At 41.1% G+C, this 27,031-nt stretch overlaps 1 protein-coding gene across 1 annotated transcript in view; it reads left to right on the forward strand.

Moving 5' to 3' along the window:
- Sdk1 (sidekick cell adhesion molecule 1) overlaps window positions 1-27,031 on the forward strand; it is a 954,927-nt gene that overhangs the window by 414,277 nt on the left and 513,619 nt on the right. The gene's annotated exons all lie outside the window — the stretch shown is intronic.

Here is a 27,031-nt window from a genome sequence, read left to right on the forward strand (position 1 = left end):
CAGAGGCAGTTTTGCTAAGTAGGCCAAAGACAGGTGGCCAAACTCTAGCGAGGCTCGGGAAGTTCCACTAGGCCTTGTGTCTGGGCCTTTTTAGGCCCAACAACAACTGTATTTTGTCCCGCGCGCTCTCTGTATTCCTCGCCAGCAAGAAATCATACGCAGGACACTCGGATCCTTCTGCAGGAAAGCTTTAATGCGTCTTGAGAGGAGAGCATAAGCTTACCAGAGCGGAGACACTGAGCCAAGAATCCCGTCCCCTAATAAAGGCTGGCAGCCGCCGCCTGGGACGTGTCACCCTATGATTGGCTGTAGCTCATCCGGCCATATGACGCCACGGAATAGGCAGAGATCAAGGAATGGAAAATTACCCAGCGCCTGCGCAATAATCTTGTTTACATTCGGTGCCTGCCGGATGCAGGCGCCATCTTGTAATGGAGAATGCAGGGACGGCTCCCTACAGATCCCCCTTTTTTATTAATTAATGATAAGGCTTTATATTTTTACAAGCAAATAGGTCACCCATATGTTGAGGGATAGAGGCAGAGGTTGTACCTTCCCAATCAAATATTAAGACTGTGTACAAGAGTCGCCATCAGGCTGTTAGCTTGACCCGAAGCACTCTCGACCTGTCCTCTGCCGTTTTTCTGGGAAAGGGAGACTAGGGCAGGCAACCCTTATGCAGGACAACATGCCTCCCAGAGAAGCCTGCATATTGTGCAACTCTCTGTGCGATGCCTTGCTCGACATCCCTCATGGGCTGCTCAAGCCAGGCACTCTACCCTGTGCAATGAGCCTAGGCTCCGGGTGTGCAAGAGCTGTCTGGCCAGCGGCCTATTGCTTAAGCATAGTTAGCCAAATATCAGTGGAAGCCCCTTGTTCCAAAGCTACAAGCGCTTGGGCGATAACCACCTTGTCTCTCTTAGTTTGAGCCCTGAGCCTACAGACCAGCCAGAGAAGCAACATCAATCCGCAGCAAACGGCTGCACCAAACAATCCCACCTCCACCCATTCCTTAAAATAGGAGACAGCTGAAGCAATCCATGATGACAGTCCCTCCGTCAAGGACAGGAGTTAATCTGGATAATAGCGGCTCTCAACTCCCGGGGAGAGGGTGGAGTTCCGACTTTTGAGGGTCCAAAGGGGCTCTTCGGGTGAGTCTTTCCGGGATCCACAGGGGATTCTCTTCATCCTGTGGAAAAACACATATCGCTCCCCTGGATCTTATGAGAATAGGATCCGGGCCTCTCCAAAGACCAGTTAAGACATCTTTCCATTTTACCATCTCCTCTGAGGTATGACGCTTGGCCGCTGTATGGCCCTGAGCGTCGGTGTTTAGAAAATTAAGGGTAAAGAGTGCCATGGATATTGCAACTCTTGGCACCGAGGGTAAGGATGCTCCCATTCCCTCCTTTTGTTTGATTAAATAAGACTTAAGTGTGCGATGGGCACGTTCCACAATGCCTTGTATAAGGTAGGCCAGTTAGATGGGTAATTTCCATCTGTCTGTAGAAGTGCTGGAACTTTTGAGAGGTATAAGCCGGCCCATTATCTGTTTTTAAGAAGCACACAGGTGGCTAGGTAAAATCTTATTTTTGTAATACAGCTGAACTTTCTTAAACAGTAGCTTAACTTCTTTCTGAGGCAGGTCTTTTTTGTGACTTTGGAGCCTGTCCTGGAATTCGATCTGCCGGACCAGGCAGGCCTTGAACTCATAAAGATCCATCTGCCTCTTACTCCTGAGTGGTGGGATTAAAGGCGTATGCCACCAACGCCCTAAACTTAAAGGTGTGTGCCACCAATACCCTGAGCTTAAAGGTGTGTGTTACCAACATCTTAAACTTAATTTTTAAAAACATGAACTGTAACATCTTAAAATAGATCAGCATCTTTCACAAAACAAGAACTTTACATTGTCAGGCTTTGCTTAAGAATAATTCTAAATTGAAGCTCTTTAAGTACAAACATTAATAAAAACAAACATTTGAAAACTGGTTTTAAAAGAAATTTAAATTCCCTTAAGGTCTTTCTGTAATATATAGAAGCATTAACATTTTAAATCTTAACTGAAAAACTTGTTTCTAAGATGGTACCTCTAATTTCCATGCGGTAACCTTTAGTTAAGATGGCGGTTTAAGTATCCTTTTTTTAACTTTAGCAAAATGGCTACCGTCAGTCATGTGACCAGCTACAAAATGGCCATACCAGGAAATAGAACATTTTAAAACAAGCATACATAAATTACTTGAGCAACTTTAGGATATGAGGCTTTTCCCAGGCATCCCAGGCCTCCAAGCAGTGTTGAATAACATGCACGGCCTTTTCCCCTATCAAAGACTGGGAAAGCCATCTGTAATTTTCTCCGCTCCTCTGATGGTAAAAAGGAGTCGGTACCAAATAGTGGGGGTGCTGATGGAAGTACACCCGCTGAATTAACAGGTCTCTTAAATTTACCGGGGTGTGACTGGTTATCCCCTATTTTCTCTCCCTCCATTTTTGTTTCTTTTTCACCTAGCTGAGCTGTTTCCTCTAAAACTTTATCTCTTGAGCTTTTAGAGTCATCAGAGCTATCAAGATTTAAAGCTTTAAACTTATTTACAGAATCATCTAACAAATTATTTACTCCCTTGTCAGTAGACATTCCAGGAGGTCCTTTTTTCTTATTTGTTGTTTTTTCTGTTAACAAATTATTCACTCCCTTGTCACTAGACATCCCGGGAGGTCCTTTTTTCTTATATTTTATTGTTAGGCGCGCCCCATCTCTCACCACATTCGGTTTCTGATATGTAATTCTGGACTTCTTTAAGATTGCTACAACAGTGAGAAAAGTCAAAATAGCTCCTAGTAAAAGCATAGAAGCCTCTATATTAACCTCCCACAATAGCAACATTCCCAAGCCAAAGTCCAGAAAAAACATACCTCTCCGAATTTACCACCCTGCAGTTCTGAATCCGCCTCGTTAGAGGGGTCTCCGTGGTGCTGGAGATGTTCACATGTTCCCGGGTTTCGGCACCATATGTCCCGCACGCTCTCTGTATTCCTCGCCAGCAAGAAATCATACGCAGGACACTCGGATCCTTCTGCAGGAAAGCTTTAATGCGTCTTGAGAGGAGAGCATAAGCTTACCAGAGCGGAGACACTGAGCCAAGAATCCCGTCCCCTAATAAAGGCTGGCAGCCGCCGCCTGGGACGTGTCACCCTATGATTGGCTGTAGCTCATCCGGCCATATGACGCCACGGAATAGGCAGAGATCAAGGAATGGAAAATTACCCAGCGCCTGCGCAATAATCTTGTTTACATTCGGTGCCTGCCGGATGCAGGCGCCATCTTGTAATGGAGAATGCAGGGACGGCTCCCTACAGTATTTCATATTAAAGGGCTTGGTAGCAGCAAAAAAGAGCAGTGGCAGCAGGGGGGGGGGCAGGTAAGGAGCAAAAAAATGAGGAAATAGCAGCATTGAACCCCCGCCCCAAGCTAATCCTTGGAAGTGATCAGGCATGTGGACAACCTTTGGCATGACAGACAAGGGAAACAGGTAAAAGACATGAATCACGGGGTAGAAGAAGTGAGAGGAGAGTGGATAGCATGCAGACCCTGCGATACCCAACATGATGATAAGGCGGTGGCATGAAGATGTTTGTGTGCTCACAGCTGGCCACTTAAGTGAAGTCTCCTACCCTGAAAAGAAAGTGCTCACATTCAACTGAGGCAAAATAGGAGATGTGAATAGTCTAACAACCTAGTAAGGAAACTGAATTGATGATTTACCCTGAAAAATATGCTTAGGCCATTTTATTTCTCTTTTTTTTCTAGTGTTTGGCATCAAACTCAGCACTTGTGTATGCCAGGCAAGCACTCTACCACCCCCACCTCTCTATGTAATTTTCACTGTCATTGAATGTGTAGAAAGCAATATAAGTTTATCTTGTGACCTTGTAAATCTGTACATTAGCCTAGAATGTCAAGAGTTCTGATTTTTCTATCTTTTTTTATAATACCCTTACATGGATCCCTCCTCCCTTTTCTCACTGGCTGAGTAATGAGAAAGGTACGATGTTACATGTTGTCCAGATCCTGGGCATGGGTCTGTCTCTATGTCTTACATCCTTTTTATTTTAAGGTTTACCAGCTTTTGACCTTGTAACTTCTGGTTGTTAGGAAATTTCTACTCTAAGCTTGTAGTTTGAGTTGGGGTTGCTAGACTTACAGAGTTGAAGTGGGGGGGGGTGTGCATGGTTATCTCCATATGCTTCCAGTATTTTCTGTTCTGTAACTGGAGTCCAGGCACTTTTATTTTGAAAAAGAACCATTGGATTTTATTTCTTAAAGCATTAACTCCCTCAAAAAATAGAGGAGGAAATACTTCCCAATTTATTTATGGGGATTGTAGACCTTTGATATCAAAGTTAGATAACACTGGAAGAGGAATTCTACCCTCTTTCACAGGCTTAGACATAACATCTTCCATTGAATACCAGTGAATGGATGAAAATGAAATTTGTAAAAATGTATATATACATTAAATAGAATGTGGTCCAGGTATCAAAGGTCTATTGAACATTTGAAAACCATACAGGTCATATCTAACTACATCAAGAGGCAAAAAATAAAATAAAACATAGTGAAGCATATTACTTTATTAAAAATTGTAACTAAATTCAATTGTGTAAAATCTCTAGGCAAACTAGGTATAGACAAGAATATATTCAGTCTGATAAAAATGTCTCAGCCAGGCAGACACTGTGGCAGCTTTAACTTCAGCACTCAGGAGGCTGAGGCAGGAGGAGCCAGCCTATATAGCAAGTCCCTGCTTTAGAACAACAAACAACATACAACACACAAATAAGCAAAAACCCTGCTGTATATAAATATAATACTTGAGGGAATAGTACAGCCCTGTGAGGAACAGTTTTATAAATTTCCATAAATCAAAATATGCAATTACCCTACAATTCATCAACTGGAAAAGGAAGAATTCTGTTTTCACAGCTTTGAAGGAGAAGGTCAGGCTGCCTACAGCCCAGGACAGGGTGACAATAAGTGGAAGAATAAGGCAACATGTACCAGTGATTGGTATAGGTTGGATAGCTGTTTTTCTTCCTCTTCTGTGGACTGGATGTTTGAATAATTTCATTGGATTCTAGAGCTTATCAACTATCCCTCATTGTCTGGTGCCTGATTCTAGCCTATGAGAGCCAAGAAACTACTGAACTGAAGACTTAATTGGTTGATATTCTAACTACTTTTCTACTGCTGTGGTAAGACATCATGACCAAGGCAAGCTATAGAAGAAAGGGTTTGTTTGAAGCTTACCGTTTTAGGGAGGTAGAGTCCGTGACCATCATGGTGGGGCGCATGGTTGCAGACAGGGAGACGTGGCTGAAGCCATAACAGAGATCTCACATCTTGAGACACAACCATGAGGCAGGGAAAGAACTAACTGGCAATGACATGGCCCTTTGAAACTGCAAAGCTCACCCCTCGTGATACACTCCCTCCAAAATGGTCACACCTCCTAATACTTCCCAAACAGTTCTACCAACTGGGAACCAAGTAGATATTCAAACATGAGCCTGTGAGGGCTGTTCTCATTCAAACCACCACAGTTAGCCAAGAAAGCTCACACACAAAGTGGGTTTGATCCCCAGCACTCCATAAAATTGGACATGGTAGTGTACACCTGCAGTCCCAGCCCTCCCAGCAGAAGCTCAAGGTCATCTTTGGTTGTGCAGGGAACTCTAGACCAACCTGGGATATATGATCCTTTCTCAAAACAAAAGAACAACAACAAAATAGGGCTCTTTATAGTATCTCTTCAGGGTTTCAAAACAGTGTTGAGGCAGCCTAAAAGAACACAGAGAGGTGAAAAAATATGCCCACACAAAAATCTGTGCCCACATGCTCCTAGCAATTGAATTCCTAATAACTACTAACTGAAAACATGCAAAATGTCCATTAGTTGGCTAGCAGGTAATCCATTGCCTCTGTAACGTGGGATACTGCTCTGTGATCAAAATGATAAGTGCACAGGACTGGGGTGAGTCTCTAAGGAGCCATGGTGACAAACTGATTCAGTTCCAAAAGGTCATGGACTTCACAGTTCCAGTCATATGTTATTATTACTATTATTGCTATTGTTGTTGTTGTTGAAATGACAAAGTCAGCAGAGGAGCAAACAGGTAACAGTGAGGTTGGGAGGGAGGGGTGAAAGGTGTGGGTCACAGAAAGGATGCTTGTGGCCTTGGGCTGCTCTGCACTTTGTCTGTATCAGCAACAGTGCCCTGGCATCATTATCCTCTGGTGATTCCATGAGCTGTTACCATTGCAGGAAGTGAAGTATAGGAATCATCAACAGTCTCTGTTATTTCTTGTAGCTGCCTGTGAAGCTGCAGTTAAGAGCTTGGAGAAAGGGAATGAAAGGAGGAATGGGTGGCCTCTGGACATTCTAAGGAAAGGTTTTACTCTCAGAGGCTATAACATTTCAGAAAGGAAACACCTCTGGACTCTATTTTTGACTGTGCTGAGGGCAGCCACTATCTTTACAGCTTTGAGATAATAGATACCCAGGGCAGGCATGGCTCAGCTACTGCCCAACTCTTGACTCCTATTTGGGTCCTGTGTGTACAGAATTAAATGTGTTAATACTGTTTCAAAGCCTTCTGAGTATCCTAAAGGAGTGTTAGATCTTTCCTATGCCCCAAGGAGCACTGAGGTTACAGGACTATAAAGTCATTAGAGGCTGGTGGCTTCAGAGCCCAGGCTTGGGTATCAGTCATGGGTTCATATCTCAATACTACCATTCATGTTTGTATGATTGTTGGCAAATTAGCTACTCTCTAGGGATTAAGTTCTTTAATGCAGTATCAGATCTGAGAAGTCATAGCTGTGTTTGTAAAGAATAAATGGGACAAGGAACAAAAACCATTCAGACATGCTCTGCAGAAGCCAGCTTCACTGCTTCTATGGAAACAGGTACAGCAGTAGTGAAGCAAAGCAACCAAGATAAATTTCATCTTTGTTCCTATAAGACTGCCATTTTGTTCCAAACAGCACTGCCTGTTCCACTCACCCCAAATACTGAACCATGATTACTTTGAGATCAGCAAACAGTTGCTGGAGGGCAAATTGACCTGCATTCCTACTTTCTATCCATTTTTTTTTGTTCTCCAAATAAAGTTTTATTGGAACATAGCCACTCATTCATTTATGTATCGGCAGTGTTTTGTTTTGTTTTCCAGTTCTGTAGGCAGAAGTGAGTAGCTGTGACAGAGACCATGTGGGCCATGCACCCTCACTATTTATTACACAAAATATTTTGTCAAACTCTCTCCTAAGGAAAGTATGAGCCATTCATTCCTTCAGTGTCCCAGCTTCTCTTACAGCTAGAGTGAATCATCTGCCTGCTTCTCCAAGCTAGTTGTAGCAAAACCTGCCAGAGTTGCTGTTTCCCTTTGACAGCTCAGTGTGGCTGGTTGTTTCCAGATCTTTCTAAAAAAAAATTAATAGAGGAGTAACTATCCTGAGTTACACAGCAGCAAGCATAGGGGCAGCCTGATTGGAGTTCTGCAGAAATCAGAAGGGAAAGGATTCTAAACAGATATATTCATACTGTTGCCCTGACTCTGAACTTACACTTCTAGTTCATTGTCCTATGAGAATATTTCTTTAATTAAACTTTAAAATATGTTTATTATTATTGCCTATGACTGAGTGCAGTCCAGCTATCATAGCCCTTCATTATCTGTGAAATTTTGAGCAAATTGTTTAATTTCTTTAGGCCTCAGATTTCCTGTTTCTCACTTTAATAATAATGGATTTGAATAGGATGATAAATATGAAGCTTCTTGCTCAGTTTCTTCTGTAGAATAAGCAAGTAATTGGAAGTTATTATCTCTCCCTTCTGATGAGCTCATGTAAAATTCTAAATCCCTCTAAGTCTGTGTCTACACAGGCATATATTTTTCCAAGCTGAGTACCTTTTGTAGAAATAATGCTTTATTTGGACGTGTTTTGACAGCTAGAACATGTGTTCCAATTGCAAACAAAAATATTTCCAATCGTTGTTTTGATCCTCAGTGAGGAATGAATGTTTTGTGTCTGAGTTGTTAAGCTACAAAACATCTTTGCTAAATTTATATATTTTTTTTGCAAATATATCCATCAGTTTCTTAGACTGTTGTCTTGGAAGAAGCACCCACTGGCTTCTTTGCTCTTAGGCAAAGCTTATAGTTTACAATGGAGAGCAGATCAAAATGTCTGAGAAAATGTTGAATGGCAGCTGGGAGAGATGGCCTGGTTATGGATGCGAAACTTCATGTTTCTGGTAATGGCTTTGATGATATTCCTAGTGCTAGCTGGCTGAACTTCCACATGACACCATGAATCTAGAACTAAATAACATTATATTTATGTCTCCAGTATCACATAATATCGATCTTTTTTATTGTAAATATATACATTTTTTCCTTCCAGGGTCATGAGAAAATCCTATTTTCCCCAAGAATATAATTCACTTGAGGCTTATTGTTAATGTTCAATGACAGTGACAGGGGTTTATCTTTTTATAATCATATTACTTCTCTTTCAGATTTTTCATGTAGTAAATGAAAAAGTAAGACCCACGGATAGCATATCCTTTTTGCTGGCATTTAGGATAAAGAGAAACCCAATAAATCACGCATCAAGCAGCTCAACCAATATTGAATTATAAGATCAGGATATAACTTTCATAGATAAATCACCAGGCAAATGTGCTTTGGCCCATCTCATTCAAAAAGTGTAACTGGGGTTCTGCTCTTACAAATCCACATTGTTTTAACCCTGAGAAACTTGAATGGATACCCCATCCCTTCAGCTGTGGTCCTCCATAGACAGCTCTGTGAAACTGTCTCGTGCCGTATTGCTCCCAGGGGCTTTTAGCATGTGGTTTTTTCAAGTTAATTATACTCTCCATTATAAGATCAAAATAAAATTTCTATTGCTAAGAACCATGAGACTTGTCAAAAAAATTTTAAAGAAATGCTTCCTGGCCTGGAGAGATGGCTCAGCAGTTAAGAGTGTGTACTAACTACTCTTGCAGAGGATTTATTCAGGCTAACAACCACCTGTAACTCAATCTCCAGGGGGACCAGACACCTCTGGCATCTTCAGGTACCTTGCACACACATATACATACTTTTAACCACCCACAACGTAATTCTTTGCATCTATATAAGATATTTAACAATATATCATCTCCAAACTCTTCAGAAATGAAATAGTCTGGGAGCTGGAGATGTGGCTCATTTGGTAGAGTGCTTGTCTAGCGTGTGGAGGCCCTGGGTTCCAGCCCTAGCTCTGCCTTAAACCAGGTATGCTGATGTATGCTTATAATTCCAAAACTTAACAGGCAGAAGAGGCAGGAGGATCAAAAGTTCAAGTTTGTCTTCTGCTCTATGGGGAGTTTGAGGCCAGCCTGGGTTTTGTGAGACCTTGTCTCAGAGAGAAAAAAAAGTAAAATTGTTCATTTTTTTTCTGGACTTAGAGGCTGGCTGATATTTCCTTTGGGCCCTGTGGTCTATCAGAGAGTATCACATGCCTGCTCTCTTCAGATGATTTTGTTGCATAAGAAACAGTATTTGGAGAATTCAACTTGATAGAAAAAAGCTGCATTTCTCATCATTCAGCAGCAAGCTTACCGATAGCTGGTTCCTTTCAGACAATTACACCTATGTACCACACCTTCAAATCATTTTTCAACATAAATACATCCAAATACATATGAAAAGCAGTTAGAGATATCTGAATTTCAGATGTGTGGGACAAAAAATGACTCAATTTTTATTCTTGGGTTTTAGGGTTTTCTTATAGCAGTGTAAAGATGACACTAGGTGAGAATAAGGGAGACTGCCATGTTCTCAGAGGGAGGTTCCTCAAAGAGCTAATTCTGGTTAAATCAGACACAGGAACCTTCAGTTTGGGCAACACATGAAGACACTGACAGTCATACACAGTGTACCCAGTGTGCTCTGCTTCCCCACAAGGACTTGGAACAGGCTGTGACTGGCTGTGGGTTCTTAAGCTCATATTTTTGGGGCTCCTTACTCTGATGAATTCACAATGACTTTGTTTTCCTTCAATTCTCCATCTGTTTTCTCTGCCCCCCACTTATACAGCATGAATTAAATATGTATGATAAGTAGGGATTGTGATGGACAGTGGTGATGTGTGTTTAAGTGTCTAGCTAGGAGTGAGGAGATGGCTTAGTGGATAAAGCACTTGCCATGCAAGTGTGTGGACCAGCACCCACATAAATGCCAGGTAGACACGGTTCCCTCTTGTAATCCCTGAACTCCAGAGGCAGGGATGGGATCCTCTGGAAAAGCTGGCTAGCTAATCTAACTGTCTTGCAAACATTCAAACACACATGCATGTACACTATATGATTAAAAATTTCAAATATTAAAAATAAAATTTCTGTTCTCTCAATACTAAATATTTTAGAGGAACAAGAGAGAAGAGGAGGAGGAACAAGAGGAGGAGAGTAGAAAAAGGAGGAGAAACAGAAGAAGTAGAAGGGGGCAGTAGTTCTTGAAATCTTGGGGCTCCTTTTCCTGATGTATTGACCAAGACCTTGCATCCCTGTTGCTTTCTTCATTCTTCCCCACTTATTCATTTACTCATCCATATTTCTTATGTTTATTTGCTGTGCCAGGAACTCAAGAGATAACTGAGAGGAGGGTAGACATGGTTCTTACTCTCATTTTAACTTATAATTGAATTGAGAACAGACATTAAGTGAATAATTAAATAAATAATTTTATTATATTCTCATTCTTGTTCAGATACTCAAAGCAATGTTGTAGTTTCATATTTTTCTTCTTAAAAAACTTCCCGATTCTAAAACTCTATGATAGATAATTTAGGAAATATAAGAATAAATCAAGAAAAAGTGACCTAAGATGTTCCATAGCCCATAATTGTTGTCAGCAATCTTCTTGGATATATTTCTTCACTTGGTGTCCAATGTATACCCATGTGCTTTCTAAGTATTATATATATATATATATATATATATATATATATATATATGCATGCTATTGATTGTACTGTATATGTACTGTTCCCTTTAAATGATTTGCATGTGTGTAGTGTATGCATGCATGCATAAGCCTATGTGGTGTATGTATGTGTGATAGGGAATGCTCTTCTGTATATATGTTTTTCTTATTGGTTGAAAATAAAACATTGATTGACCAGGAGAGGCAGGAAGATAGACAGGCCTAGGAGACGAGGAGAATTCTGGGGAGAGGAAGGAGAGTGAGAGGCTTCGAAGAGACGCCATGTAGAGATTAGGAAGATAGGATGCAACCGGTGTTCTCTGGTAAGATAAGGCCATGTAGAAATACATAGATTAGTAGTTATGGGATAATAATTAAGACAGAGCTAGCCGGTAAGAAGCCCAGCCATCAGCCAACAGTTTTATAGTTAATATAGCATCCATGTGTTTATTTGGGGCTGAAGGGCAATGGGATCTGGCAGGACAGAAACCTCCATCTTCGTATGTGTACCTGAGCTTGTGTGAGTAATGCATGTGTGCATGAGCCTGTGAGATATATATATATATATATATATATATATATATATATATATATATATGAGCCTGTGTGGGGTATGTATGTGTGCATGAGCCTGTGTGGTGTATGTATGTATGTATGTATGTATGTATGTATGTATGTATGTGTGTGTGTGCTTGAGCCTGTGTGGTGTATGTATGTGTACATGAGCCTGTGGGGTGTATGTATGTGTGCATTAGTCCGTGGAGTCAACATTGGATGTCATCATCTATTGCTTTTCATACCATTTTTTTAAACAAGGCCCTCTCACTGACCCAGAACTTGATATTTTCAGCAAGGCTAGCCAGACTGCCCCAACATCTTTCTTCTCTACCTCTCCATGCAGTAGGGTTACAGACATGAGCCACCACAGGATCTGACTCAAGTCCTCATGCACAACAAGCCATCTCATCAGCTATGAAATGATTAAGAAATAGTTTAAATTGCTTGCATTGTTAGCATTCTTGAACATATATTTCAGGCTGTGTGTGATGGTGCCTGAGCATTTGGGAGGTGGAGGCAAGAAGATCAGAAGTTCATTGACTTTCTCAGGTACACAGCAAGTTCAATGTCAGCCTAGCCTACATGACAATCTGTTGCCAGAAAAATAAAAATAATTACTAAGTAGATATATTAATATATATTTTATTTGCTGGAAAATTTAAGTATTTGGCATAAACTTACCTGTTTCTTTGGCTACATTTTAGATATGTCCTCCAAATTTTGTGTTATTTTATGCCTGCATTTATGGGAACATGGAGTTTTGTATCTCAGATTATTAGTCTATGATATAATCTGGAGTTGCAATTGCTAGGCCAAGGAGTATAAATGGCCTAATGTGTCATACATGACACATTATAAAAATATACTCATTATTTATTATATAATGTGGTATGAAGCATTCTTCAACGCTCCAGAGTCCTATTAGTTTACACATAGACTCCTGGTGTGTTTACGTGCCTACTAAATATTTTCGGTGCTAAGATCTTTCTATATTTTCAATATATACCAAATGGATAGACAAAAGACAGGTACTTGAATTTAATATTTCCATTTATGTCACCCTGCTGTATTTTGTGTGCAGCTATGATTTGGCAATTTTATATTATGAAAATGTTTTTGATTAAGAATAACACAAGAAATTATAGATGTCCTATTGCATAGTACATTAATATCATTGAACACATTATTTATGTAATATATTAATGGAGCCATATATTACTTCCTAAGTTTCCTAACTGTTTTTTTTTTTTGTGAGCACATACATTCTTTTTCATTGCTGCTTTACCTGTGGACACTGTGTAAGTGTGAACAAGAAACCCTGTCTCCATCATCTCTGTTTATGAACCCACGCTCCCCCAATTCCCTTCATTTTGCATAAAAAGTCAGTATCAGGGCAAATATTTATCACTTTAAAATGCATTGTTGTAAACCCATCTGCTTTCTTAATTTGATTGGTTCCCTCGCCTTTTCTCATAATTCTTCACATCAATTTCAGAATTGCATTGGATAATTTAAAACACTGCTTGTGTTTCTCCTTGAATGACTTAAGAATAAAAGTTAAGCTCTTGCATCTATGCGACACCAACTCTTTGCCTCTGGAAATATTGTCTGCTCCTGGAACAGTCCTCATGTCTACAGTGATGCCTGGAGAAGAGGGTGGTGCTGTTACTCCTGGGTAACAACACTCTTCCTAATATTACCTGGCATTTCATAACTTTTGTACTTGAGCATAGTTTCTTTTCAATTTATTTTAATTTTTATCTTTCTTACATGGTGTGTATGTGTCTGTGTGTGTGTGTGTGTGTGTGTGTGTGTGTGTGTGTGTGTGTGTGTGGTTTTTCCCTGCATACACCAGGCTGGCCAGCCTACCAGTTAATAGGAATCTTTTGCCTCTGACTCCTTTCTTCCCACAGGGGTACTGGTGCTATGATTTGGCAATTTTCTATTATGAATATGTGTTGGTTAAGAATAACATAAGAAATTACAGGTGTCCTATTGCATATTACATTAATATGATTGAACACATTATTTATGTAATATACTAATGGAGCTGTAGATTACAAACATGCACTACCACATCCAGCCTTACGTGGGTTCTGGCGGTCGAACCCAGGTCCTCACACTTGCACAGCAAGTGCTTTACTAACTGATCCATCTCCCCAGCCCTTCTGTCTCTGTGATTGTTGCCTTTGTCTCTTGAAGAACTGGCCTCTAATAATTTAAGACTTGCATCTTCTCATTTATGTCACTACATATAGCTTGTGCCCACCCAGTGTCTACATGCCATAGACTCCAGATGAATTGCCAACACCTGGGTACTCTGGCTATCTCATTTTCTCTAGCCTGCCATATTGTACATTCCCTGTATTCTAGTTTCATCCTGTTGCTACAGTAGGTTAGAATACTGAACAGTCAAGATACCTTCCCGGATCCCACCCCTGGACTTGTACATATGGGATATTGAACTAGATAATCCTCATTAAGGCTCTCATCCCTGATGGTTCTAGGGTGTGGAAAGTTGACAGTTATAACTAAAAGGCACATTTTGTCAATTGTCTCTGTTCTCAATTGTCTCTGTCTTCCTGTTTTCAGCTGTTCAGCTTCCATCCTGTCTCCTCACTCAAGTGTCCCCCTTGAGTATGAGTACCTCTATCTTGAGACCTTTGTAGTATTTGATTCAAATTTTTCTTGGGTGAATTTTTCATGTTTTGCCTTTTCTGATTTACGTATCTGGCCATGAAATTATGGCAGAAGAAAAGAGCAAATAGTAAAGGGCTAAGACCCATGACAATGGAGAGTCAACTACATCATTCTTGGCCATGTGTTTATACTCTGTGTAGAATTTCAGTTAAGCCCTGCCCATCTCTTAAGACTGAAATCAGTTTGTACACTGAACCATGTAGGTTTAAGAGAAGAGATGTTGACCAGGTAGCATTCATCATCTTATTTTGGGAGCCTAGATGGCCCTGGCCTGGTCTGTATAGTTTTATTGAAACATGACATTGTCCTTTCAGTAACAGCTCCCAATGAGACTAACTATTGAGTTGAGTGTCCTGTCTTGGCAATGGGAAACATTTGGAAGTTTGCACAGGAGCAGGAGCTGTTCAGGACTTCCAGGAAGTCCTATTTGAACTCATACACCAGCCCTGGGCATTCAGCTGTCTCTGGCCCATGCACTGGTCAAGAGAGTGTGCTGTGTTGATGGGAATAGGTGCAAAGGGGGAGTGTACCATGTATAGATGTTCTGAATTGCTTTTGGGAAACAGTGCTCAGAACCTGATACATCTACTTTACATGGGTCCTGGGAAGCCTCACTCCTGTCTTCTTGTTTGAGTGACAAGTACTTTACCAACTGAGCCTTCACTCTACCTCTCCTTCTGTCTTTGTAATAATAGGACTTGATTATTTCTATGGTTTTCTAAGTTTTACATAATACATATTCATTGTAATATATTAGATGAATATAAAAGAATATGAGCACGCAGAGGAAAAATATCCATAATCCCATTTTAGGTATGTATTCAGAAGTACATATCACACTTCTCCTTTCTCTTATGCTATTTTTTCCTTATTGAGATCCTGCCTGACAAACTGCCTTTTAAATCTTTTAAAAATTAAGATTGCATTATATATGTTTTCATTTATCAAAAAACGTTATAAGAATAGTATCAATGGCCATGTAAATGGTTGTATTAGAGGTGCTGTGTTTGATTTGAATAGTCTTCCAAAATCAGATTGACAGAGCCTGCAGCATTGTACTGTCCACACATGGAATATTTCAGCTAAGTTTGTTCAGTTAAAGAGAGATTCCTGATTCATATACATTTCTCTCAAAGCATGCATATATTATTATGGGTGGAAGAAACAGTCGAAAGTACACAGAGAAGGCAAACCTGAGCCAGAAGCCTGGTGGAGCTGTGGGCGGAGAATAAAGTTCAATGTTCACATCTAGAAGGTGCCTCCCAAGATTTCTTCTTACAGTGACCACCCAATTTTCACAGTGATGAATATTTCCATGTTTATGTTGTCTTATCTTTCACAGCTTTTGGAACTGACTCTTGTTCTGTTCTTCTTCCTCTTGCCCTTTAATTAATTAATTTGTTTATTTATTTATTTTTTAATCAAAGTGTGTCATATTTCCCAGGCTGGCCTCAAACTCTCTATGTGGCCGAGTTAACCTTGGACTTTTGACATTAACCTGCTGCCCTCACCTTCTGATTGCTGAGATTTCAGGCATGTGCCAAACACACCTGGTTTGTGCAGGGCTAGGGATTGAACCCAAGACTGTATGCTTGCTAGGTGAGCACTATGCCTACTGAGCCCCAGCCCCTCCTCTCACCTTCTTCAACATCATGCTATTCCTATTCTCCCTTGACCATTTCCTCTCAGCTTCTTCCTCTAATTCTGCCACTCCCTCATCCCCTTGCATCACAAGCTTGCCTCTGTTTTCTTTTCTCCATAAGCTGTCTCCCTGGAGGTTTCTTCTTGCTCTCATCTTTGACTCTGGATGATGGTCTATCAGTTGATGTCTCCTTCATTTTCTCTTTCTTCTCTTGAGATACTCATTTGGCCTATAGCCATCATCAGAGTCCATGTTCAAACGTGTGTTCCTCTGTGTGACCCCAGCCACCGTATCTCTCACCTTCGAGCCCTCACATCTCCCTCTCTCCTACAACTTTTCCTCGTGAATGTATTTGCTCCTGTGCCCTAGCTCCTTGGAGGTAGCAGGAGATTATAGAGAAGCAGTGGTTTCTTCAGTGACCGAAGGGGTCCCTGACTAATGTTCCTGTTCATGAACATCATGGATTCCTACAGAACCCTCATTGTTCCCTCCTGTATGTAGCAGTGCTGTCCTGAAGGGTGTCCCCCAGGCTCTTCCTTTGTGTCATCATCTATATTAAGGTTATTCTACAAGTGACACTAATTATATCTATTGCAATTATCTAACTTTCTAATTCTGTGTTGGTGCTAGCATCTAAAACAACATTACAAAAATTAATCAAAGGGTGAGAGAAACAGTATCCCATATATTAAATTATTCTTGAGTTTATTGATTCTCTAATTATTATACTAAATACTATATTAAATTTAAGGACCACAGCAGAATTGTGAGAAAGCAATTCTGTATAAAGGAAGAACATTCCTTGTAACTGGCCCCACAGGGTGTTCAGCAGCTAGTAGCTCAGAGACCTCTTCTATTTACCATGGTAATTCCTGAGAGAAAAGAGAAATGAATCCTGTGAGTAGAGTTGTAGTGCTAACTGGAGCTTGTGCTTCAGAACCACTTTGAAGATCTTGAGCAGCAGCATGAACTCACTTCCCAGGCTCTGAAGTATAAACGTTAGAATGGAAAGAAACCGTTTATTTATAGACCCTCCTTTTTTATCAGTCTTGAGCTGCTCATATAATACAAGTGGATGAACTAAGAAAAGTAGACATCAACTGTTCCTTGCTAGGTCTCTACCTCCTCCTTTGGGAACCAGCAGTGATGATTCTGTGTGTGGTACCTTTAAAACTGTTCCTTTGTTGACTGTGAGAAAACTCAAGTAGGGTCTGGAAATGTAGCTCAATGGGCAGAGCACTGACTTTCCTAGAATTCATAAGACCCTCTGTTCAGTTGCTGACCCTCAGCAACACCACTCCCAGAATCCCAGCACTTGGGAGATGGAAGCAGGAGGGTCAAGATTTCCAGGTCATCCTTAGCTACCCAGAGGGCTCAGGGGTATCCTGGGCTACATCCATCTGCAAACACACATGGGCCCCTGGTTTTGGCTGGTACTTTGTCCACCCCTGTCTTTGCCATGGCTTGCAGACATCTTCAGGAGGCAGAGGCTGTCCAAGAGCTTCTCTTAGCCTGTTCTTGGCATGTCCAGGGAGTGGACTGAGTATGTGTACCTCAGAGTGGGGAACCCCTCCTCTATGCTAATTCTCCAAGAAGATGGGAGGGCTTTAGCTAGTCTTGGGATGTTACTCTGCTCTGCACTCCTCTAGTTACATCATCACATGCCATTCTCATTGCCTGTGTGGGTCTCCAACCATCTTCATCTCTCAGTCTGTCTCTGCAGTGAGCAGGGAGGACAAGAGGTACTTGATTTCACCCTTCAACTTTGTTTCGGGTTCACACCTTGTTCGTTTCCTCGCCCTTCACTCCTGGAGTGGGCTCCTGTTGTCTAAGCTGTAGTTTCTCCAGCAAATCCTATGTGGTGAGGACCCTTGAACCTCAACTTTCAGACCACTATTCTGTGGAAGAGAAAGACTAGAAAGACTAGGAGAAAGAGGCTCCTGGACTTCAGCACGAGGACAGGAAGGTACTTTTTCTTCCTTACTTCATGAAGTGCTGCTACAGAGTGAGAACACCACACACAGGAAACACGAGACTCAGTCATGAGGAGAGAATACACACTTGTTAGGGGCCTGGCTCTATATGTGTCACATAGTGGAACACCTTCTTGCCTCATGCATCTTGCCTTGGGTGCTGAGAAGCATGGGGCACGCACACACACAAACACTGATCTCCAGACTCAGTTTTACTGGGAAGTTGTACGAGACCAAAAAAAAAAAAAAAAAAAAAAAAAGAACAAAAACAGTTCTATCTTGTCTCCATAATATAGTAGGAGGTAGAAATACTGACAATACTTATCAATCAATTTTACAAAATCACAATTAATTTGATACCAAAACACAGACAAACACACATACCACATATTGCAGATCAACATCCCTCATAAATACAAATAAATGATCCATAATCAATCATTAGCAGATGTAATTTAGGAATGTATTAATAACAGCAATTGCATGGTGCTTATTCCAGCTTTGTGAGACCTGCTTGGTATTAAAACAAGCAGTATCTTATGAAACACCAACAACCTGATGAAGGAATCTTGAGATCATGGAATAATGCAGAAAACGTTGTCAAAACTCAAGACCCATTCCTGTTACTCCCAAGAAGCCAGAGATGGTGGGACCCCCTCGCATTGGTAACACGTTCAGGCAACACTCTTTTGCAAAGACATCTACATCATGGTGCAATGTGGAGTATATTCTCCTGAGTTTGGGAACCCTGCAACCATGTTTGCTCTCATCATTCTGTAGTTCTATCCATCTTCATGATTCAAAAAAAGAAAATAAAAGGCATAGAATTTTTAAAAGGGAGCTATGAGATGTTTCAGCAGGTAAAGGTGGTTACTGCCACCAGGGATGATGACCAGACATCAGTCCCTGGACCCCACCTGTGAAAGGAGAAAGATGATTCCCAAAAGTTGTCCTTGGACTTCCATACTTGCATCGGAGCACATGTATGTCCCATCTCCTGCACACAGTGTGTTAATTAAATGTAGGGCCAGAGAGATGACTCAGCCATTAGAGGCTAGGCTCACAACCAAAAATATAAATAAATGCAATTATTATTTTTCGGAAGGAAGAAAAGACCTTCCTATTTACCGTGGGCATCATGTTCTGTCTGTCTAGAAAGCCGTAAAGAATTTATTTTAAAATAAGAGGATTAAAAAAAGCAAGTTCACTAGACACACAAATTAATAATATAAAAACCACAGTTATAGGAAATAAAATGAAGGCGTGGAAGTTGCAATAAAAGATACAATCTTATTTACAGTCCACAGAAAAAAGAAATAAGGACCAGTTGTAGCAAAGCACAGACATGGTGATGCTGATCTTTACATAATACCAATGAGAGCAAGTGGAGTCCTCCAGGAGCCCGAGGCATATGTGTGTGTGTGTGTGTGTGTGTGTGTGTGTGTGTGTGTGTGTGTGTGTGTAAAATAAAACGCATATATAGTTATTTTTATTTTGACAGTCTCATGCTTGCATACAATACATTGAAATCATATTTATCCTCCATTGCCCTCTCTTATCCCCCTTCCACTCTTGTTAAAGATTATTCTAAAACGTATGTGCATGAATCAAGGAGCTAGGCTAAGTGGGACGACTTGTAAAAGAAGGGTAAAGTGTTCAGTATCTCCTTATAATGCACATGTTTCCAGTATAGTTAAGGGGATCAGCCTATGGCATGGTCTAGCAAGGACAAAAACATAGATCAATGGAACAGAATAGATAAACAGACCCACACAAATACAACCAACTGATTGCATATATAAGTATAAAAGTAATTCGATAGCAGCCATCATAACAAATAGTAGAGCTACTGACAAACTATAGCAACAACAAGCATAATCATTAATTTTGATCTGAGGGCATGGCTCAGTTGGTGAAGCCTTTATCTCATAATCATGAGGATCTGAGTTCAAATCCTCAGAACCCATGTGAAAAGCCAGGCATGGTGGTGGCATGTGCCTGTAACCACCGTGGTAGCACAATGGGACATGCTGACAGACATTGCTGGAAGCTTGTGATCCAGATTGCCTGACCTATTTGGTGAAATTTCAGGCCAGTGTGAGACCCTGTCTCAAACAAAAGGTAGAAGGCACTGAGGACCCACACCTGAAGTGTCCTCTGAATTCCACATGTGTGCTATCCATGTGTACACTCACATGATCCCCACAAGCATGTGCACCCACACACACAAGAAGAATTAACTTTGACCTAGGCTCTGGTCCTTACCCCAAACCTCACTCAAAGTGTGTTAGATTAAGTGTGAAAGTTGAAATGACTACGTTCTGATGTTTGGTTGACAAAGGGCACACAAAGGCTGTCTGTAGCAGTGGCCATTATTGGGAGGCGTTACCAAGGGTCTGTGAAAAGAAGTTAAAGGCAAAAGGACTGGGGATGCCCAGGACTTGTTTTTGTCATTTTTAATCATTTGGTACATAAGTTAGTTGATATATTGTTTGACTCTAGAAGTAAACAAAACATTTTACTAAGACTTTCAAACAGTTCTTATTAAATGTGTGCCTGTGTACCATGTGCATATGTGTACACATGAGTGTATGAAGGCCACAGGTCTACTTTAACTGTCTTCCTCTGTTGCTGCCCATCTTATTTTTTGAGACAGAGTCTCTCATTGAAACAGGAGCTCACTGATTTGATTTCACTGGCTTGTCAGTGAGTAACCTGGGATCCACCTGTCTCGCAGCACTGGGGTCAGATGAATGGCACTACTATGCTGGGCTTCTAAGTTTGTGTACTGGGTAGACCTTGTGTCCTCATACTTGTACAGCAAGCACTTCACCCACTGAGCCATTTTCCCAGTGCCTGGTTCTTACTGAACTTTTGATATTGCTTTCACCACCTTTCATGTTTTAAATCCCTTCAGGACAGTTAGAAAATTGATTCTTCTCTTGTTTCTCAACAGACCCTGTGGCTCATACAGCCAGGGACACATGGCAATTAATTGTTCTGTCATCTCACTGTTTTTATTCCTGGGTTTCTTATTAAGATAGGTCATGTAACTTTCTTGTATCTCCCTCAAAACATGTAAGTACATGATGCTATAATACTGAACACACTTAGCAATTGCCGAGGTACCTGCTTTATACAGTGGTTCCATTCTTTGTGTGTGGTATATGTGCATATGTGCAGCCTTGAGATCATCTTCAGTTGCCATTCCTTGAGCACTGTACACTTTTTTTTTTTTCAGGCTTTCACTAACCTTGAACTTCCCAAGTAGGCTAGACTGGTTGGCTCATGAGCCCCAGGAATCTGCCTGTCTCTGCCTCCCTGGCACTAGGATTACAAGACTATGCTTAATTGTTAACATAGATTCTAGGGATTAAACTCAGGTCTTCATGTTTGCACAGAACTGAAATGAGCCATCTCCCAGACCTGTTTTCCTTTCTTTTTCTGAGTTAGGCTCTCACTATTCAGTCCAAGCTGGCCTCAGGGTAGTGAGCATCGTGCCTCAGCTGTGATTACAGGTGTGTGCCATGCATAACTACAGTTTTATTGTTTAACAAGACTGGAAAAAAGATCTGATGCCTGTTGGGGAATATTATTTTAAGATGTTTGACTTTTGTTTATGCTGCATTTGTTTAACTCCGTGAAGCTGTGATTCTTTGCTTGTCTAAAATACCTGATGATCTAATAAAGAGCTGAACGGCCAATACTGAGGAAGGAATAAGGATAGGCAGGGCTGGCAGGCAGAGAGAATAAATAGAAGGAGACTAGAGGAAGAAAGGAGGAATGAGAGAACAAGGAGAGTAGGATATAGGGGGCTGGCCACCCAGCCAGTCAGTCAGTCAGCCAGCCAGCCACAGAGTAAGAGTGAAAGTAAGATATGGAGAAATAAGGAAAGATAAAAGCCCAAAGGGGAAAAGGTAGACCATATAATTTAGAATAAGAAAAGCTGGCTAGAAACAAGCCAAGCTAAGGCTATGCATTCATAACAAAGAATAATCCTCTGTGTGTGATTTATTTGGGAACTGGGTGTAGGACCCCTCAAAAACCCCAAAGAGTAAAAAAAAAAAAAAAAAAAGAATCAAGATTTTATTAAAATTTCAGAATTGGAATCATAAAGGACACACAGCTGGTTTCTTGCTGGAACTGTGAAGGACAGAGATGTGGTTGAAAACATTTCTAATTCTGACAGGAGAGCAAGACTTTTGGGACAAGTTTTCCCTTCAGTTTTCAGTGCTTCGCATAGCACTTTCTCTTAGTTAAACAGTGTTTTTGCGTGTTTACTATTTTCTCTCCTGTACTGAGCAGAGCGAAATGATGGGACTCTTTAGTCCCTTGTAAATTAGAATCACAGTTAACTCCACACAGCTGTGTTATTGCTTAAACTAGAGGGTGCCCAGCTGACTGAGACAGCATGCAGAGGGAAGGGATGATCCTAACATCGAATCTACATGCCAGGATTTCCTGGGCATGTTTGCTTTGGCCATTCCACCAAGTCCAATTCTGTTTGCAAATTTCCCCTTGTCCTTAGAGCACCATGTCACTTATGAGTCCCTGGCTGTATCTTTACTGCTGCATCTTCACATCATTATAGGACAGTGTCTCTTTAGAAGGAGTGTTTGAGAGCTATTATTTTATGTTAATACTAATGTCTAACTTTAAAAGTAGATTTTATTTTCAGGACACTTGTGGTTTTTGGTTGGTTGGTTTTGTGTGTGTGTGTGTGTATGTGTGTGTGAATTTAGGAGGTGTAACTTGAGTGTGCTATTATGCCAGAAGTTAAAATGGCTTTGTTTCCAAATTTTAATTTTATGTCACTTTTAAAACTTGATAACCCTTCTTTTTGATCAAAGGAAACATTAATATTTGACTTCTATAAACACTATGAAAGTATTTCTAAATGTATCCCCTTTCCCTCTCTGTTTTTGAGACATTTCCTCTTGAATCTCAGGCTGCTCTCAGTCTCCCTGTATCTCCAGGCTGTCCTCAGTCTCCCTATGTCTCCAGGCTGGGCTTAGACTTGCAGTTTTCCTGCTTCAGCCTCCCAGCTACTCCTGGCTCCTTATTTTCTTTAAAGTGAGAATGAGCTCAATTAATTTTGGAGACTGTGCCATTCATCATTTTTTTCTATTAAAGATTCATTTATTCTGTCATTAAATATTTATTTAGTACTGGGCTTTCACTTCAGGGGTACATCAGAGTTGACAAATAATATCTCTGACCTCATAAAGTTTACGTGGGAGAGACAGGCAGTTAACAAGCTAACAAATGAAGAAATTAGATGATGATAGATAGTCTTGAAGGTCATGAGGAAATGGTGGGTCATGTGGCAGGGGTGCTGAGAAGTCCCTTAGGTATTCGTTTAGGGGATGTTCCATTTGCCTATTGCTACAGTGTAAGACAGAGCCAGCCATTCTGTGTCAGAGCATCCCAGGCCTTGGTGATGATAAGCTTACACTAAAAGCTAAGCTTGATTGGGAAATGAGAGGGTAGATCAGCCAGGGAAAAGGTATGGAGGGGCAGATAGCCTATGAGGCAGAACCTAGATGCTAATGGGCTTTGGGCCACTCAAACCATCTCCATTTCATCCTGAGTACAGTGGCTCAAAGGCTGAGAGACAGTAGAGGAGATAGAGGACTTCCAAGGGAGATCTCTCTAGTGGCACAGTTTCTTCTGTGTCACTGAGGTTCTTGAGAGCATGTATGTAGCTGGGCTACTGAGAGTTCTAAGAAAATGAGTGTGGAATGATTAATACAGAATCCTGAGAAAGTCATGTGTGTGGTAACATCTTGGTAATGCTGTAATCCACTGCCCTTACAGAGATTAATTGGGCAGCACTTGGCCTCCCTGAGGTGCACAGCAGTGGGCATATCCACAGACGTGTGCAATGAAGCACTTACTCTGTTAGGAATACGAAGACGAACATGGCAGTCTTGAGTGAAAAGAGAAGAGTCCATGCTGGGGAATGCATCAGAAAAGGAGACTGAGAGAAACAGCAGCTGGGGAGATGGCTCGGTGGGTTGAGTGCTTTACCACACAAGCCCAAAGACCTGAGTTTGACATCCAGAACCTACATTAATAACCCAGGTGTGACAGTGCATGTTTGTAATCTCAGTGCTGCCAGAGACAAGTGGGGGTCCCTGGGGCTCTCTTACCTGCCGAGAGCCTAGTGGGAGAGCCTCAGGTCCCAGTGAGAGACTGTCTCGAGAGAAGAACAATGTGGATGGTATCTCAGGATGACACCTGAGGTTGACCTCTGACCTCTACATGCACGTACACATGCTAACATACACCCCAAGAACCCTGTGATTTGGCCGAGGTGATCTAGAGTCATTCCTGGGGCCTTTTAGTGATACAGTTCTGTCAGTTTCTCAGAATAGAGCATCATCATTCCTCCACATATTCCCATGGAGGTGCAGGATCCAGAAATGCTGACTATTGGGTTAGTTAGGAGCCTGACACCAAAGGTAGTAACAATGGAGAGGATGTCCCTGTGTTTGGTTGAGATGTGCCAAGGAGCAGGCGACTCTCAGGAGGAACCAAGAAAGCCAGTGGGTGTCAGGGAACCCTCAGCAAGTTTGGGAGCCATGAACATATAATCCCAGCCTTACAGCTGATGTGGCTTGTGAGCCGGTAGAGGGTGCTGGGACATTGTCTTTCCCTATTCAGCTTGTACACCTAAGCCTTGGGGGGCTCTGGCCTCAGTGTTGTTTTATCTTCCCAGCCCTGGACAATCCTGGTCCTCAAGGAACAAAGGAAGCACTTCTCAAGAGTTCAGGCCAGGAGATGTGAAGATAGTGAGGGAATGGCCATTGCTATACACCTTCGCTTTGCCCCTCCACCCCAGGAAATTCCATAGTCACTCTTTTCAAGCCTTAGAGATCTCCTGTTTCTTTCCTTCAGCGCTGGCTTTCCTGTCTTTTACCATTGAATAAAAGCTCATCTAAATTCCAGGATCTGTAACGGAAAGTGTGGGAAGAGAACCTTTTCAAGCCCATGCCAGCTCCAGGAGAATAAAATCTGATCAGTCATCAGGTTTCTTTAAACAGCTTCCAGTCATCGTATTTGATCATTGATCCTGAAATCGGGACTAGATTTCCTTCAGGGAACACTCTAAGCTTTCAAAGAAAAAACCATTCAACAGCTTATTTTTAATCGCTGTGTACTTGTGCTTGCATTTGGGTATTATAGTCACAGCCCACACTTGTGAGCAAGGCTTGCAGCCAGTAAGCACTGCGACAGAGGAGGAGCTGAGACTCAGAGTGAAGTGAGCAGGGCAGGCTTCCCACCCCAGTTGAATGCCACCTTCATTCATGACTTGATTTGAAACGGCGCACCCCTGAGCTCCTCAGGCCCTAATTCAAAGGCTTTTTTATCTCAGTCCACAAACACATTTGAGGTACCAGATTAGAAAGCCTGGGAGACAGGTGTGCTGACAGAAGTTAGAAGAAGCCAAGTGCCAGACAGCAGGGAAAGGGGCAGAAGACTACAGTGTGGAGTTGGCAGGGCAGGTGTCATTGAGCCTGGCATGTCTGGCCCTTAGACTCAAAAGGCTTAGAAACGCAGGAAGTACAGATAGTGCAGACTAAGGATGGGCGGGATGGCTTGACATGTTGCTTAAAAATGTTTGGACCTCAGTTTCCTCATTGTAAAAGATAAAAGATAATTATTTTTAGAATTAGATGAAGGATTTGTGAATATGCCTTTAGAATAAAGAATTTTTAAAACGCACAATGGAGGACTGGAGAGCTGACACAGTGGTTAAGGAACACAGACTGCTCTTGCAGTGGACTCAAGTTCAATTTACAATTCACAACTGGCTCCATTTCGAGCTCCAGGGGGGAATCTGATGCCCTCTTCTGGCCAATGAGGGCACTACACTCACAGGCTTGGACACATACACATAATTAGAAGTAAAAATAAAATCCTTTAAAAAATAAACTACAATGAGAAAGTTAGGTTTTATGCTCCTTTTTTAACTTTTAAAAATTTTGTTTTGAATTTAACTAGTTGATTGAGTTGTGAACACTCATTCAACTTCTCTGAGCTTCCATATTCTCCTAAATTGATGACAGTAACTTTACCCTATTTATCTCTTTTCACACTAGCGAGCAAATGTTCCAAGAGTACGTTTTATTCTGGGATGTCTTCTAGAAGTGATCATCCCTACTGTATAAGGATAAAGCTAAATATCATTTCACATACTTTACTTAAACATTGCAGGAAATTAGTTTTGTCTTTTTTTCTCCTATAGAGCAATTTTAAAACAAGTCTTAAAGCTTGAAGCATTGTGTATCAAGTATCTGGAAACTGTGCTTTGCTGGTATATATTGCACAAGTGTATGAGAATGAGTCGTCTTTCATGGAAGCCTTTAACATGGAAAGGTTCTAATTATGTGCAAATTATAATGAAATTAATAAGTGACACCAATTTTTAGAATTTAAAATGGGCTTTGCAAGAATGCAGCGTGGGCTTAGACTGATTGTAATTGTAATCTTTTAGGGTGTGATTCAATATTATGTAACATTAAAACTCAATTAAATAAAAAATAAACCAAGAATCAACTGGTGAGAACACTCATCTCCCGGTTGGCTCAACTTCTCAAATGAGGACTTAAAATATGTTAAATGCAAAGTCCGTAATTGTCCTTATTGTTCATTCTATTCCAAAATAATTGCACATCTAATTAGCATCAGTTAATGAGAGAGATTAAATTACCCTACTCACAAATATGCTAGATTGTCATAAATTGTCCAAATATAATTACAAATGTAAGGTTTTGTTTTACTTTCTACAGATAAAATACAGAGAATAAATGAATTTATGTATGTATCCACTTAGCAGAAATTTTATTATATCCAAACCTATTTGGGCTGGGCATGGGGATTGCTTGCCTATATTCTCAACAGTTGGGAGGCAGTGGCAGGAGGATCATGAGTTCAAGGCCAGCTTGGACTGCCTTAATATAGTTTCAAGATTCCCCCTCCAAAAAGTAAAGCTTTATACTACATTTCTGGATCCACCTTGAATGGAAGGAAGAGACTAGGGTGAATAGATGGTACCAGTCCTAGTGGAGCACAAAGCATGAGGTCCCCTAGCACCTGAGGGCCCAGAACATCTGTC

The sequence above is a fragment of the Cricetulus griseus genome, chromosome 4 (assembly GCF_003668045.3).
Source record: "Cricetulus griseus strain 17A/GY chromosome 4, alternate assembly CriGri-PICRH-1.0, whole genome shotgun sequence".
NCBI classification, from domain to species: domain Eukaryota; kingdom Metazoa; phylum Chordata; class Mammalia; order Rodentia; family Cricetidae; genus Cricetulus; species Cricetulus griseus.